Here is a 13718-nt window from a genome sequence, read left to right on the forward strand (position 1 = left end):
GCCAGCATCTACACCGTCCGTGCCCGTACCATCCCAGTGATTCCTGCTTCCAAGTGTCAGACTTGGGTAACGGAGTAATGATGGAGGCCTTCCTGGTGCTTTGTGATTAACTTTCTTTCATGTTTTTTGTAATGTATTGTTATCTGGATTCTCTGAAGAATCAGGTGATTTCAGAATTTGCAGTGTAATGTTTTCCTTTGTACGTAGCAGTTCAGTGAGACATTCGCCTGGGTTTCAGTATCTTTTTGAAGAGGTTCTTTGAGGTTTGTTTGAATCAAAAGATCAGTAGATTTAAAAAAAATTAAAGACACAGACTCATGTTTTAAGCCTGGGCTGTGCAACCCAGTAAGCCTGTGACCTTGGACAAATAAGTGTCTGGGGACATCAGTTTATCAAAAATGAGTGACTATGCTAGGCAATCTCTAAGACCCTTTACAGACTCTAGGATTCCAGGAAATCCACAACTTAGCAACCAACGATCTAGACCTCCAGCTGCTTTCATAAGTAGGAACGGTAGTCACCAATCCTGATTATCCCACTAACTTTGATGAGATGAGCTATCGGCAGTTTCTGATTTCGGCATGAAGCTTTTTTGTTCAGAATAATTTTGTCAATTTAAGTTTTGAGCCAGAAAAATAACTACAGGCAACTAGATATTTAATTAAACTGATCTCTCATGTAATTTGCTGTTTAATGTTACAGTAGAACTTTTGTTGTATTTAGCTGTTAGTGAAAGTATGCGCTCTCTTTCGCTCTCTGTGAAGGGTAATGGGGGCATAGGGGACTTGAGCAGCTTTCTTTATGTAATACATCAGTGTTCTGGCTTCAGGTTTTGGCCTTGAGCACGATATTCCCCATTCATTGAATAACTTCCAAGGGCCTTTGTCCTTAAGATTCTGAAATTTGCCAGAAGCAGGCTTGAAAGTTGTTGCATTCAAACTTGTGTATCTTTTTTCTTTTACCTTCTCCCTGCCATCCTCTTGGGAGAGATATTATTAAAAAAGCTACTGCATCTGGTTACTTGCATTTGGTGTTGGAAGACTCGGGGTAGGAAAGCAAAAAAAAAAAATGTGTTACCATCCTCTAAAGAAAGATGAGGACAGGTAAACCATTAAACACCCAGGCAAACCTAGAGAGGAAGCAGCCAGCCCTGTGGTTTATGTGGGGAAAGACCTTGAAATTGGCTTGCATGTGTTTTGTTTATGAACCTGAATTTGAAAGAGTTTATGGAAAGTATTTGTAGACCTCAGTTTGGTTGTTTTTTTTTTTTTTGAAGGTATTTTCAATCTAGAGAGGTTGAAAGCTGCTGCTGTTACACAAACCTCATCTTTTTTCTTGCTTCCATGTATTGTGACACATGTCAGTCTTCTTAGAAATATGACTAAGGGTTCTAACAGAGTTTGGAGTTGAGGCTGAGAGTTTGCAGCTGAAGTATCCCTTCCTACCCATTTCATAAAAATACACGTGGTCAGAGAAGGTTAGGGTCATTAGGCATTTGAGAGGAGGGGGAAAAGGCACCTACCCTTCCAATTCCTGGGTGGAGAGAATGTTCCATATTTTGGTAGCCAGAGAAGCCTCTTTCCATAATTTATAGACAGTCAAGAATAATTATTTGAACTCTGCAGCACACATTGGCAGAATTTGCAATGAAGGTTGATCAAAACCAAAAGGCAGGTCAGTCACTGAACCAGTAGTTCTCAAACTGTGGTCCATGAGATTAGAGCTATTTTCATAATAATAGTAAGATATTATTTGCCTTTTTTACTCTCATGTTCTAATAAGTGTACCGATTGAATGCGGAAGCAGATATGAAGATCCAACGATCTTCTCGTAATGAGATTTGCAAAAAATAGGGAAACAGTGCAAATCTTTCCGCTTTATTTTTTGTTTTGTAAAGTACAGATATTTTAATAGTGTGCTTTATATGACTGTCATACATTTTATTGTTATTTTAATGAATTCATATTTTAAAATTTTCTCAGTTTCAATTTCAATATGTTAAAAATCAATAAATACAACCCATGGAGTCCTTAATAACTCCTAAGAGTAAAGGGAACTAGAGAATTTGAGAACTGCTAATTTAAGCAGAAGACAGCAAAGAGATCCACGTATTCCAGGTCACTGATTGCTGAAGTGTAAAGACAGTCATAAGTAAGAACATAAGAATCTTCAAGGGTCTTTCTTAGTGTCATCCATATGGAATTTCAGATTTTTAGAACTTGTGTGGGAAGGAAAAATAACACACATTGAAAGCAAGTCCAGCGAGAGCACGAGACATATTGGTAGAAAGGGGCCAAATGAGAACCTCATGGGTTAGGTGGAGACTCCTTTGTCCTCACCCCATGGACTAGTGACCTTCTTTTCATAGACAGGAAAGAACAGTTAGAAACCATGAAAAGAGTGGCCCTCTTGACCTTTTGCCTTCTATGAAAGGATTAGGAAATGAAGTTGTTCCCCACCCCCCACCTTTAATAATTTGAGCAGAAGTCACTACTTTCCTGGAATTTCTTTTCAAAACTCTAAATTTCTCAATAATGTTGAAAACACTGCAATTTTATAGCATAAAAACGGCCTTCAAAATAAGGTCAACTTCTGTAAAATTAGGCTTATTTTGTTTATCATTATGGATTTTCTGTTGATTATATGTTTCATCTGATTTCAGAAAGTTTTTGTGAAGGCTTGCAAGAATATACATAATAAACTAAATGTGATGGAATTTAAGAAACAGAGCAGATGAACTACGGGAAGGGAAGGAAAAACAAAATAGGACAAAAACAGAGAGGAGACAAACCATAAGAGACTCTTAACTCTAGGAAACAAACTGAGGGTTTCCAGAGGGAGGTGGATGGGGGGATGGGGTAACTGAATGATGGGCATTGAGGAGGGCCCTTGGTGGAATGAGCACTGGGTGTTATATGCATCTGAGGAATCACTGAACTCTACCTCTGAAACTAATAGCATGCTATATGTTAATTAAATTTAATTTAAATAATTTTTTTAAAAAACCTGAAAGTGAAAACATAAATATTGGAATCAAGACCAGGGAACCTATTTGCGTATATGTGCCCCAAAATATGGAGATAGCCATAATTAAGGGACGTAGAATATTCAAGCATGTGTGTTTTACATGGTGTGCTCATGTGAAGATGGACCAGATGTGTATGTCATACACAGTGTCTGCCCCTGCTCAGCCTCTTCCGTGGTGAAAGAATGGTCCCATATGGGCCTTCAAGAAAAGGTGGAAGTGGCCATGTTTTGTAGCTCATGACCCCATTTTCTCTTGAATATTAACTGATTGAACTGAGAAAGGATGCTGGCCTGAAGACTGGCCGGGGGGCTTGTATGGACTGGCTCGCATCTGAGTTAGAAAAGATATGTAGGCTGTTCAGATTCCTGCCTTAAATTTGCACCTAGAAGTACCAAGAGAGCAAGCCAGTGGGTGGAAGGTGAAAATGAAAGGTCATGTTGTAGACAGGGGATTGGGGAGGCTGTGATGGCTACATGCAGGCTCCAGTTATGAGGGAACAGAAGCTGAGTTGCCAGAAGAGACTGTGTGGTTGAGAAGGGTAAGAGATTGCACTTGGAGAAAAAAGACACAGAGATACCAGGAGAGAAGCCTGGAGGCTGCAAGAGAGAGGGTGGGCAAGTGCAGCATTAGTGGTCAGCAGGCTTCCCTCTATGGCCTCTGTCTCTTTGCCGTAAATCCTCTTTTTATTGGCTTGAGTTCCTGGCAACCAAAAGACCCTGAGTGGAACCTAGACTACCACATCTATGAAGATGATAATGACTAGCATGTTTTGTATGATTAAGACTTGACTTTGATTCTCAACTACCTGATAGCCGAGGCAAAAGGGAGACATTGTGCATTCTGAAATCATACAATAAAAAAGAAGGTAGTTTTAAAAGTACTAGTAGTTTTCAAACACTGAATTTAAATTCAATCACCCTCTTATGTATAGAGGTTCCTTAAAAATTAAAAATAGAATTATTATATGATCTAGCAATCCCACTTGTAAATATATATACCCAAAAGAATTCAAAGCAGGACCTACAAGAGAGATTTGCACACTCATATTCATTGCAGCATTATTTACAATAGCCAAGAGGTGAGAGCAGCCCAGATGTCCATTGAAAGGTGGATGGATAAAGAAAAGGTGGTACATACATGCAGTGAAATATCATGCAGCCCTAAAAAAGGAAATTCTGTCACATGCTGCATTGATTAACCTTGAGGACACTAGGCTAAGTGAAATAATCCAATCACAAAAGAACAAATGCTGTCTGATTCCCTTTGTATGAAATATCTGAAGTATGAAAGAAACAAGAAACAAAATCAATGAAACAAAAAGTTAGGTAGTTGGTTATCAAGGAAGCAGGGGTGGGGGTGGGGTGAAGTTAGTTTTTATTGGGTATCAAATTTTAGTTTTGCAAGATGAGAAAGATGCTAGAGGTGTATTTCATAACAGTATGAATATACTTAACACTGTTGAACTGTACACTTTAAAATGATTAAGATGGTAACTTTAATGTTATGTACTTTTTACCATAATAAAAAAAAGATCATTAAATAAGTGTGTTCTTTAATCCCCATCATCTATTTTACCCATCTCCCCACTGCCTCCCCTCTGGTAACCATCAGTTTGTTCTCTGTAGTTATAAGTCTTTTTTTAGATTTGTCTCTCTCTCTTTTTTTTTCCCCTCTGTTCGTTTGTTTTGTTTCTTACATTCCACATACAAGTGAGATCATATGGTATTTGTCTATCTCTGACGGGCTTATTTTGCTTAGCCCTTATTTTGCTTAGACCGTGTAGATCTGTCCGTTTGTTGCAGATGGCAAGATTTCATTCTTTTTTGTGGCTAAATAATATCCCGTTGTGTGTATACATACACAAACACACACACACACACACACACACACACACACACACACACACCACTTCTTCATCCATTCAACTATATAGACACTTGGGCTGCTTCCATAACTTGGCTATTATAAATAATGTTGCAACAAACATAGGGGTGCATGTATCCTTTCAAATTAGTATTTTCATATTCTTTGGGTAAATTCCTAGTAATGTGAACATTGGATCATTTCATAGTTCTGTTTTTAATTTTTTGAGGACTCATCCACACTGTCATCCACAGTGCCTGCTCCAGTTTGTAATACAAAGTCAATTTCTCTTTTATGGAGGCAGATACAGAAAGAAGACACCTTTGTTCCCAAGCAGAAATGTAGTACTTTTGTGTTCGTGACGCTTTTTACATGCATGTCTCCTCTCTCCAGTAATGGCTTTGCATGGGCACATACATGAGTACCGCAGAGCTGTTTTTGTGATACTTTTGCTGGATAGTTAAGAAGATGATATCGCTCTTCTTTCATTCTTACTACATTTGGGCTAAGTTAAGAGTTTCCATTTATTTTTTATATGATCTTGCTGCTCAGTTTGAAATGTCTTTTTTCTGAGAGGAGAGGAAAACTTACACAGAGACTCTAATTCTATTTTCTTCGTAAAAATTAGATTTATCAAGCATTAAATCAGTTTATATGCTCTGATACACAACAAATACAATGAAGAATTAGTAGCTAATTATCTAATTTTAGGGTATATTTCTGTTCCCTAAAGTAGTGCTGTATTTTAAGAAATAAGAGATCATTGGCAAATGTTCAGTTAAAGCAAGCAACTAAAAATGGATGCATATATTTTCTACTCATAAGGTACTGTGGTTCTGTTACTAGAATTCTTTGGGATCTGTTTCATTGCACCTTAATACTTAGTGGGTGAGCAGGTGGGCCATGCTTAGAAGCTGCCTAGCATTCCTTCACTGTAAACTCATACTGAAGAGTTAGGGTCCCCATGGGACTAGCAGAAGAGCCAAGCTTGTTGCCTTCTAACTCATTATTATTGATTGCTAACACATTCTTGTATTTTGCAGTGGTTGAACATTACTTTGGGAAAAAAAGAGAAGCAGGAAGGGAGGGAGGAAACTGGTCAGGAAATGAGCTTGGCCTAGGGTGGCAGCTGCTGCCTTAGCATGAGTGTGGAGTTCAGGTAGCTTTGCAGGGTGTGTAGATGCTTTCGTTTCTTCCAGCACCTGGGCCTCACCCTGCCCCTGCCATGGCTGGCTCTCTGGGTGGAATCAGAAGTGACATCACAGCACTGTGGATTATAGTCTGCTGTTCCATTACTTCCTGCATTTCACAGAAGAATCCAGGACAGCCCTGGGAACTTAGGATGTGTAGGAGTCTAAGGATGACTAGTAAACAAAACCGTACCTTTCATCTCGGTTAAAACACAAAGTACTATCTGTTGACCTCTAATTTAAGACCAACAAAAAGCTGAGTAACAATTTGACTCAAGTAAGGTGACCTCTGTTACCAAAGGGGAGCCGTGGTACCTGCTTGACAGGTACATTTTTATAAAGCAGTAGAAAGTAATTCCTGTTCTCATGAAACACGCCCTCCGGAGGTTGAGAATGGCACGTGTATACACAGGCATGGGCCTTCTTGTACATTCTTTAATGACAGAGTGTGCTGGCACCTTCTCTTCGCAACTCGATGTTGCCCAAATAGAGTAACATTACCTTCTGATTGATTCATTATGGAGGACCTGGTTTTTGTAGGAATTCAAAGAGACAAAGAGGGGTAGAAAACATGTTGACAAATGCACAAGGAAGCATAATAGTATTATTCCACTTACAGTCTTTTTTTTTTTTTTTAAGATTTTATTTATTTATTTGACAGAGATCACAAGCAGGCAGAGAGGCAGGAAGAGAGAGAGGAGGAAGCAGGCTCCCTGCTGAGCAGAGAGCCCGATGTGGGGCTCGATCCCAGGACCCCGAGATCATGACCCGAGCCGAAGGCAGCGGCCTAACCCACTGAGCCACCCAGGTGCCCCCACTTACAGTCTTTACTGCACCCTCAGCCCAAAGCACACTCTGTTAGTAACGGCCCATAACACTCGACCTTAACCAGTCTTGCAACTTTTTTTTCCCCCGTTCTTAATTTGACCTGAAACATGCCTTTTCCTTTCCTTCTAAATCTTAGGCCTAGAATGGTGCTCCATGCTGCCTTTGGAGTTAAGACTGTGGCAAATGTCCCATTTCACCAAGTTACCCTATCCAGTATTGATCGCCTCGCTGTAATCGCCACGCTATAATTGCCACAAGATTTTTAGTGGATCCATAGTATGTCTCCAGGAACTGCGATATCACTGTTTTTCAGTTTTAATCCAAAAGTAGCACCTGTGAATCTATCTTTTTTCACGCTGAGTCTACCAAGTAATGGAAAATAATCCCATTCATGGAAGTTTACATAGAACTCTTGAAAATGTTCCCAAAAAGAAATATGTGAGATTTAGGTGAAAAAAAATTATAAAAACTTACTAATGTACCTAAAAGAAGACTTATAAAAGTCAAACCCTCAGTTTGTTTCCTGTGGTTAAGAGTCACTTTTGGGGGGCACCTGGGTGGCTTGGTGGGTTAAAGCCTCTGCCTTCGGCTCAGGTCATGATCCCAGGGTCCTGGGATCGAGCCCCGCATCGGGCTGTCTGCTCAGCAGGGAGCCTGCTTCCTCCTCTCTCTCTCTGCCTGCCTCTCCACCTACTTGTGATCTCTCTCTCTGTCAAATGAATAAATAAAATCTTTAAAAAAAAATAAAAATAAAAAAAATTAAAAAAAGAAGCTAAAAATAAAAAAGTCACTTTTGGTTTGTCTCCCTCTCTGATTTCGTCTTATTTTTTCTCTCCCTTCCTCTATGCTCCTCTGTTTTGTTTCTTAAGTTCCACATATGGGTGACATCATACAATAATTCTCTTTCTCTGATTGACTTATTTCACTTAGCATAATGCCCTCTAGTTTATCCATGTCATTGCAGATGGCAAGATTTCATTTCTTTTAATGGCTGAGTAATATTCCCTTGTATATATATACCACATCTTTATCCATTCATCTGTTGATGGACATCTAGGTTCTTTCCATAGTTTGGCTATTGTGGACATTGATGCTATAAACATTGGGGTGCAGGTGCCCCTTCAGATCACTACATTTTTATCTTTGGGGTAAATACCCAGTAGTGTAGTTGTTGCGTCTTAGGGAGCTACATTTTTTTTAAGAAGAAAAATTAAGAGATACATAGCCTGTGGTTAACACACATTTGATATCTACAGTAATTAAATCATTTTCATTTTGACACAAGAATAGAACATCAATAGAGCAGAGTTAGATAACTCCCAAATAGATCCAATTATATGTAAGAACATAGAATATGGGAAAGAAGACATCACATGTCAGTCCTGTTTGGGAAAAGTTTTTAAATAAATAGTTCAAAAGCAGTTGGCTTGCCTTAAAAAAAAAATCAATTTTAACCCACACCTTATGTCTTATAAGCAACTTTGATGTACAAAATAAAGCCTTAAAAAATGAAAAGCAAAAAACTAGAAGTGACTAGAGTGGACATTTATAAACAGTCCATCAGGAAGAATGTATAAGCTTTAAAACAATGCAAATTACAAAGGAAAATATAATATTTGCCTAAAATTCAAAACTCAGTGTAAAAAAAGGTACTTAAATGCATTTTAAAAGAAAATAATACATTGTTGCTTAAAATATGACAGAGGAAGGATAATATCTTTAGTCAACAAGCATACAAATAGAAAAGCACTAAAATTCTATAGACAGCTGAAAAGTCATAAAAGGAAATACTTAGAGCTAGTAAACATTTTAATGTGTGAAATTTTTTAAATTTTAATTTTGCCTGAGTAATACCAACTCTATTATATACCTTTGGCTGGCATTGAGTAAAATGGTCTGTCTTGTACACTGATAGAGGAGACATGAATTGGCATTAAGTATATAGAAAAAGTATTGGTCATATGTAATGAGTGCTTGAGAAGTATTTGTACCTTTATATCAATAACTCTGCATTTCTAGAAAATAATCATGAAAAGAAAGATTATTCATAGTAATAAATACTATTTTAACAATTATTTTTATAATAATAAAAACACTGGTGTCTTAGAAATATAACAGTCAGGGACTAATTAGATAAAATCTTATGTAGCCTTCCAGTGGAATATTATGTAGCCATTAAATGTGTATTTTCAAAGAATATTTAATGACATTGGAAATGGTCATGTAATAATGTTAAGTTAAAAAGGAAAGCTACAAAACAGTATCAGTGGTACTATCATTCCAATTTAATGTGTTTTTATGTATACAAGAGAAAAGATGAAAAAGCAAAATATTAAAAATATTAATAGTAATTAGCACTATTTGGCAAAAGTATAGACTATTTAAATTTTCCTTCCTGATAGTGTTCCATTTTAAGATTTACCATATTACACATACTACTTTTATAGTCAGAATAATAAACATTTAAAATAAAGCATGTTTCTAAAAAAACAAAAACCACATTTCTTTACTACATCTGTTTTTGAATATGAAATTCAAGTAGGCAAGAAATACAGAATACAAATACAGACTATTTGAAAGCTATCATTGTTTCATTGAATAGATAAAATACATTGGATATGTATTTTATTTCATTGGATAAAATACATTTTTTCTTATGTCTACAGAATATTTACAAAATCATGAATATCTTTACTAAGGAAAATCTTAGTAAATTTTAAAAAGTAAAGATATTATGGTTTCTGAATATAAACCAATAAAACTAGAAAGCAGCAACAAAAAGGTAGCTATAAATATAAGTACTTGCTAATTAAGCATTTTTTCCTAAGTAATTTCCTAATTGAAAGAGTAAATAAGTATATATATTATTCCTGAAATACATAAAATAATACAGAAATCATTTTAGAGGAGAACCACTTTGTCTAAAAACCTGTGGAACACAGTCAACTCTATATTAGAGAATTTTACCTTAAAATAAAAAGCTGGGGATGCCTGGGTGGCTCAGCCATTGAGCGTCTGCCTTTGGCTCAGGTCATGATCCCAGGATCCTGGAATTGAGCCCATCTGGCTCCCTGCTCGCCAGCTCCCTGCTCGCCGGCTCCCTGTTTCTCTCTCTCCTACTCCCTCTTCTGTCTCTGTCAGATAAATAAAATGTTAAAAAAGAAAAATCAAAGAAAAAAAAATGAAAAGGTGTTATACATGTGAATCTAGCATTCAACTTTAGTTATACAAAAGTCATAAAATAAACCAAAAGAAGGTTGGAAGAGAGAATTACAGAAATCAGTACTGAAATTAAGATTGAGAAAACAAAAGGACGGTAAATAAAACTAAAAGCTAAGTTTTAGAAAGTACTGATAAAATAGATCAATTCCTTGGCACATCTCATTAAGGGAAACAAGAAATAAGAAGTATATAATGTTAAGCATAAGGAAAGAGATGTTAACCACATTATATATATAACCACTCATTTCTGCTATAATGCAACATGTTTTTAATATCACCGCACTATGTAGAATTGCACAATAAAAGCCATAAAAGGCTTAAAGGAAAATGAAGTTAGGAATACAGTAGTTAAAAACTATGTTAAACACGTACACACACAACGTCGTCCATGATATATGAAAAATAAAGATGGGACACTCATAAAAATGTAGCACAGTTTTAGACATGCTAAATTAGAGAGTATATAAACATTTCAGTAACGATGGCCCTTTACCTTGAAAAAGGCCTGGGGTTTGCTTGTGGAAGTGTGCCTCAAAAGGACTGCAGCTTGTGAGTTAATGGTGGGAGGAGGAAATCTGAAATCAGAAGGCCAAGTTTTATTACCAGATGTAGGTAGGTGTGGCTCCCAAGGGGTGGTCCACTGAGGTAGCCGGTGGATGTTTGAGATCTTTGTGTCTCTGCTCTATGTATTCCCATGTACCTTGGTTCAGTTTTCTGTTCTCATCTACTGATTCTTTTTTTTTTTTACTTTCATGTAAAAGTGACATGAAATTTGAGCTATGCTCAAATTGTTCCTTAATTTACTAATTGTGTTGAAACAAATTTCACATTTTCAGAATAACTCTTATAGCAGAATTGCCTTTATATGAAAGACAGTTAAAAAGAATCAGCAATGTTATGTTAGTTATATATGGTAATATGTTTGAAAACTTAAGTGGATGATTTTATAATAAAATATAAATTAATAAATTTGACTCGAAGAGAGGCAAGAGAGCTTATGAGAGTGATAACTGTATGAGAAATTTAAAAAGTTGTTAAAGAGCTATTTTAAAAAGAACCCAACATTCAGTATTTTATAGCCAAATTCTAATACTCTGATTAAAATTGTTCAGTGTATTCCAGAAGTTTTTTTTTTTTAAAGGAAGACTCCTTAACTCATTTTACAAAAGTCGCATTTATTTCTTTTACTTAACTCTCATAGAATACTTACTGTGTGCCAGGCACTGCTTTAAAAGCTAATATTAACCAAATCCTCACCACAGACTTATGAGGCTATTACTGGAAATAATATGGAAATGGAAACTGAAGTGCAGAGATCTTGAGCAGTTTGTCCAAGATCATATTGCTAGTATGTGTTTTAGCCAGGATTTAAAACAGACAGTTTGATCAGTATCCAAGCTCTTAACTCTTAACCACTGTGCTTTGCTCTCTTTAAATGAAAACTTAAGGAAAATAGCTCTCTGGTTCCTAGCAACTTTCTGAGTTGTAAGAAGCACAGCACTTGCAAAGTCTAAGATCTGACCTCCCAGTGGCTTGTTAATAAGGCTAGATAGTATAATGTTCCAGAAGGAGGGGGAAGCTAAGTTCTCATGGAATTATGATCAAAATTTAAAGCAAGGGAGGAAGAGCTGGCAGATAAATTCCCTCTCCATCCTTTTCTCGAATGGATTCATCCAAAGCTTGGTGTTTAAATTCTGTCTGTTAGAGACTTCCTGTATGCTAGAAAACTAACTGGGCTTCTCCATGAAACACAGGCCAGCTTGGTGATGTACAGCCTAACTTTCTCTGCTACTTTTTACTTTTCCTTCATTCACACTGCTGATATTGCACTGTCAAATAAAGCAGCAGTACTTGAGTTTTGCCTCATGCTCTCCTTTTTAAGAAATCAAGCTGTGGTAGGATTTAAGGAGGAGATCCATAGAACAAGAAATGAATATGACAAATAACCATATAAAAAGTACTCTAGCTCATAAGCAGTTAGGGTAATGCATATTAAACCATTCTGAGTTACAGTTTTTTGCACATCAGTTTGACAGAAAATTGAAAAAATGAGTGATACCCAGTGTTGATTAGTTATGGGGAAATAGGTTATTGCCTGCGGATCAGATGGTAGGGAATTGAAATGCTACATACTTCTGGAAAGTGAGATCTGGGAGAGTTTATTAAAATATTAAGTATTTATAATCTTTGAACTAGCAATCTTTTCGAACCTGTAGATTAATTAATATGTTTAAACATGCAAAGACATTTCATGCTGTATTGTTATAGTACAAAATAGAAGACAAAAAGAATGTCCATCTAACAGAGAGTATATGAGTAAAATATGGCATATTCATGTTTTGGAGTACAAGACAAGCTGCCAGAAGGAACAAATTAGAATCACACATCTTGCCCTGGAAAGATAGCTCTCATATATTATAAATGAAAGCAACAAGTTGTAGAGTAATGTCCATAGTATGACCCTATTTTTGTGCAACAAAACAAATAAAAACCCCTTTATGTGTTTACATATGTTGATATAAAGGAGAAAGAAAGATTTGAAACAAAACACCAGACTATTAACACTGGTTTCCTCAAAAGGGATGAGATAGAAGGTGGAGATAATTATTGACTTTTTATTTATATATACCAAACCATTTGATCTGTTACAGTTAACATTAAAAACAATTAGGTGTGGTGAGAAACCAGAAGCTTTCCCACTAAAGTCAGGTTTCAGGCAGGCATTCCTTTTCAACATTGTACTGGAAGTTCTAGCTAATGCAATAAGACAAGAAAAGGAAAATGAAAGGTATCCTGACTAGGAAGAAAGAAATAAAACTCTTTGTAGATGGCATGATTGTCTATGTAGGAAAATCTGAAAGGATTGACCAAAAACACCTCCTGGAACTAATAAACAATTATATGAAGGCTGCAAGATGCACAATTAATATATAAGTCAGTTGTTTCTTGTATACCAGTAATGAACAAGCAGAATATGAAATTAAAAACACAGTACCATTTACACTAGCACCCCCCAAAATGAAATACTTAGGTATATATGTAACAAAATATTTACAAGATTTGTATGATGTAAACTACAAACCTCTGCAACTTCTTTCAAGATATGTCTCCAAAGGCAAAGGAAACAAACACGAAAATGAACTTTTGGGACTTCTTCAAGATCAAAAGCTTCTGCACAGCAAAGGAAACAGTCAACAAAACAAAGAGGCAACCCATGGAATAGAAGAAGGTATTTGCAAATGATGCTATAGACAAAGGGCTGATATGCAAGATCTATAAAGAACTCCTCAAACTCAACACTCAGAAAACAGATAATCACGTCAAAAAGTGGGCGGAAAACATGAACAGACACTTCTCTAAAGAAGACATACAGATGGCTAACAGACACATGAAAAAATGTTCATCATCATTAGCCATCAGGGAGATTCAAATCAAAACGACATTGAGTTACCACCTTACACCAGTTAGAATGGCCAAAATTAACAAGACAGTAAACAACAAGTGTTGGAGAGGATGTGGAGAAAGGGGAACCCTCTTACACTATTGGTGGGAATGGAAGTTGGTGCAGCCACTTTGGAAAACAGAGT

General features: G+C 36.5%; 1 protein-coding gene across 4 annotated transcripts in view; it reads left to right on the forward strand.

Annotated features, from left to right (window-relative positions):
* Positions 1-13718, forward strand: part of WDFY2 (WD repeat and FYVE domain containing 2) — a 180840-nt gene that overhangs the window by 106359 nt on the left and 60763 nt on the right. The gene's annotated exons all lie outside the window — the stretch shown is intronic.

Source organism: Lontra canadensis, unplaced genomic scaffold (genome assembly GCF_010015895.1).
Source record: "Lontra canadensis isolate GAN:19392208 unplaced genomic scaffold, GSC_riverotter_1.0 scaffold51, whole genome shotgun sequence".
NCBI classification, from domain to species: Eukaryota; Metazoa; Chordata; class Mammalia; order Carnivora; family Mustelidae; genus Lontra; species Lontra canadensis.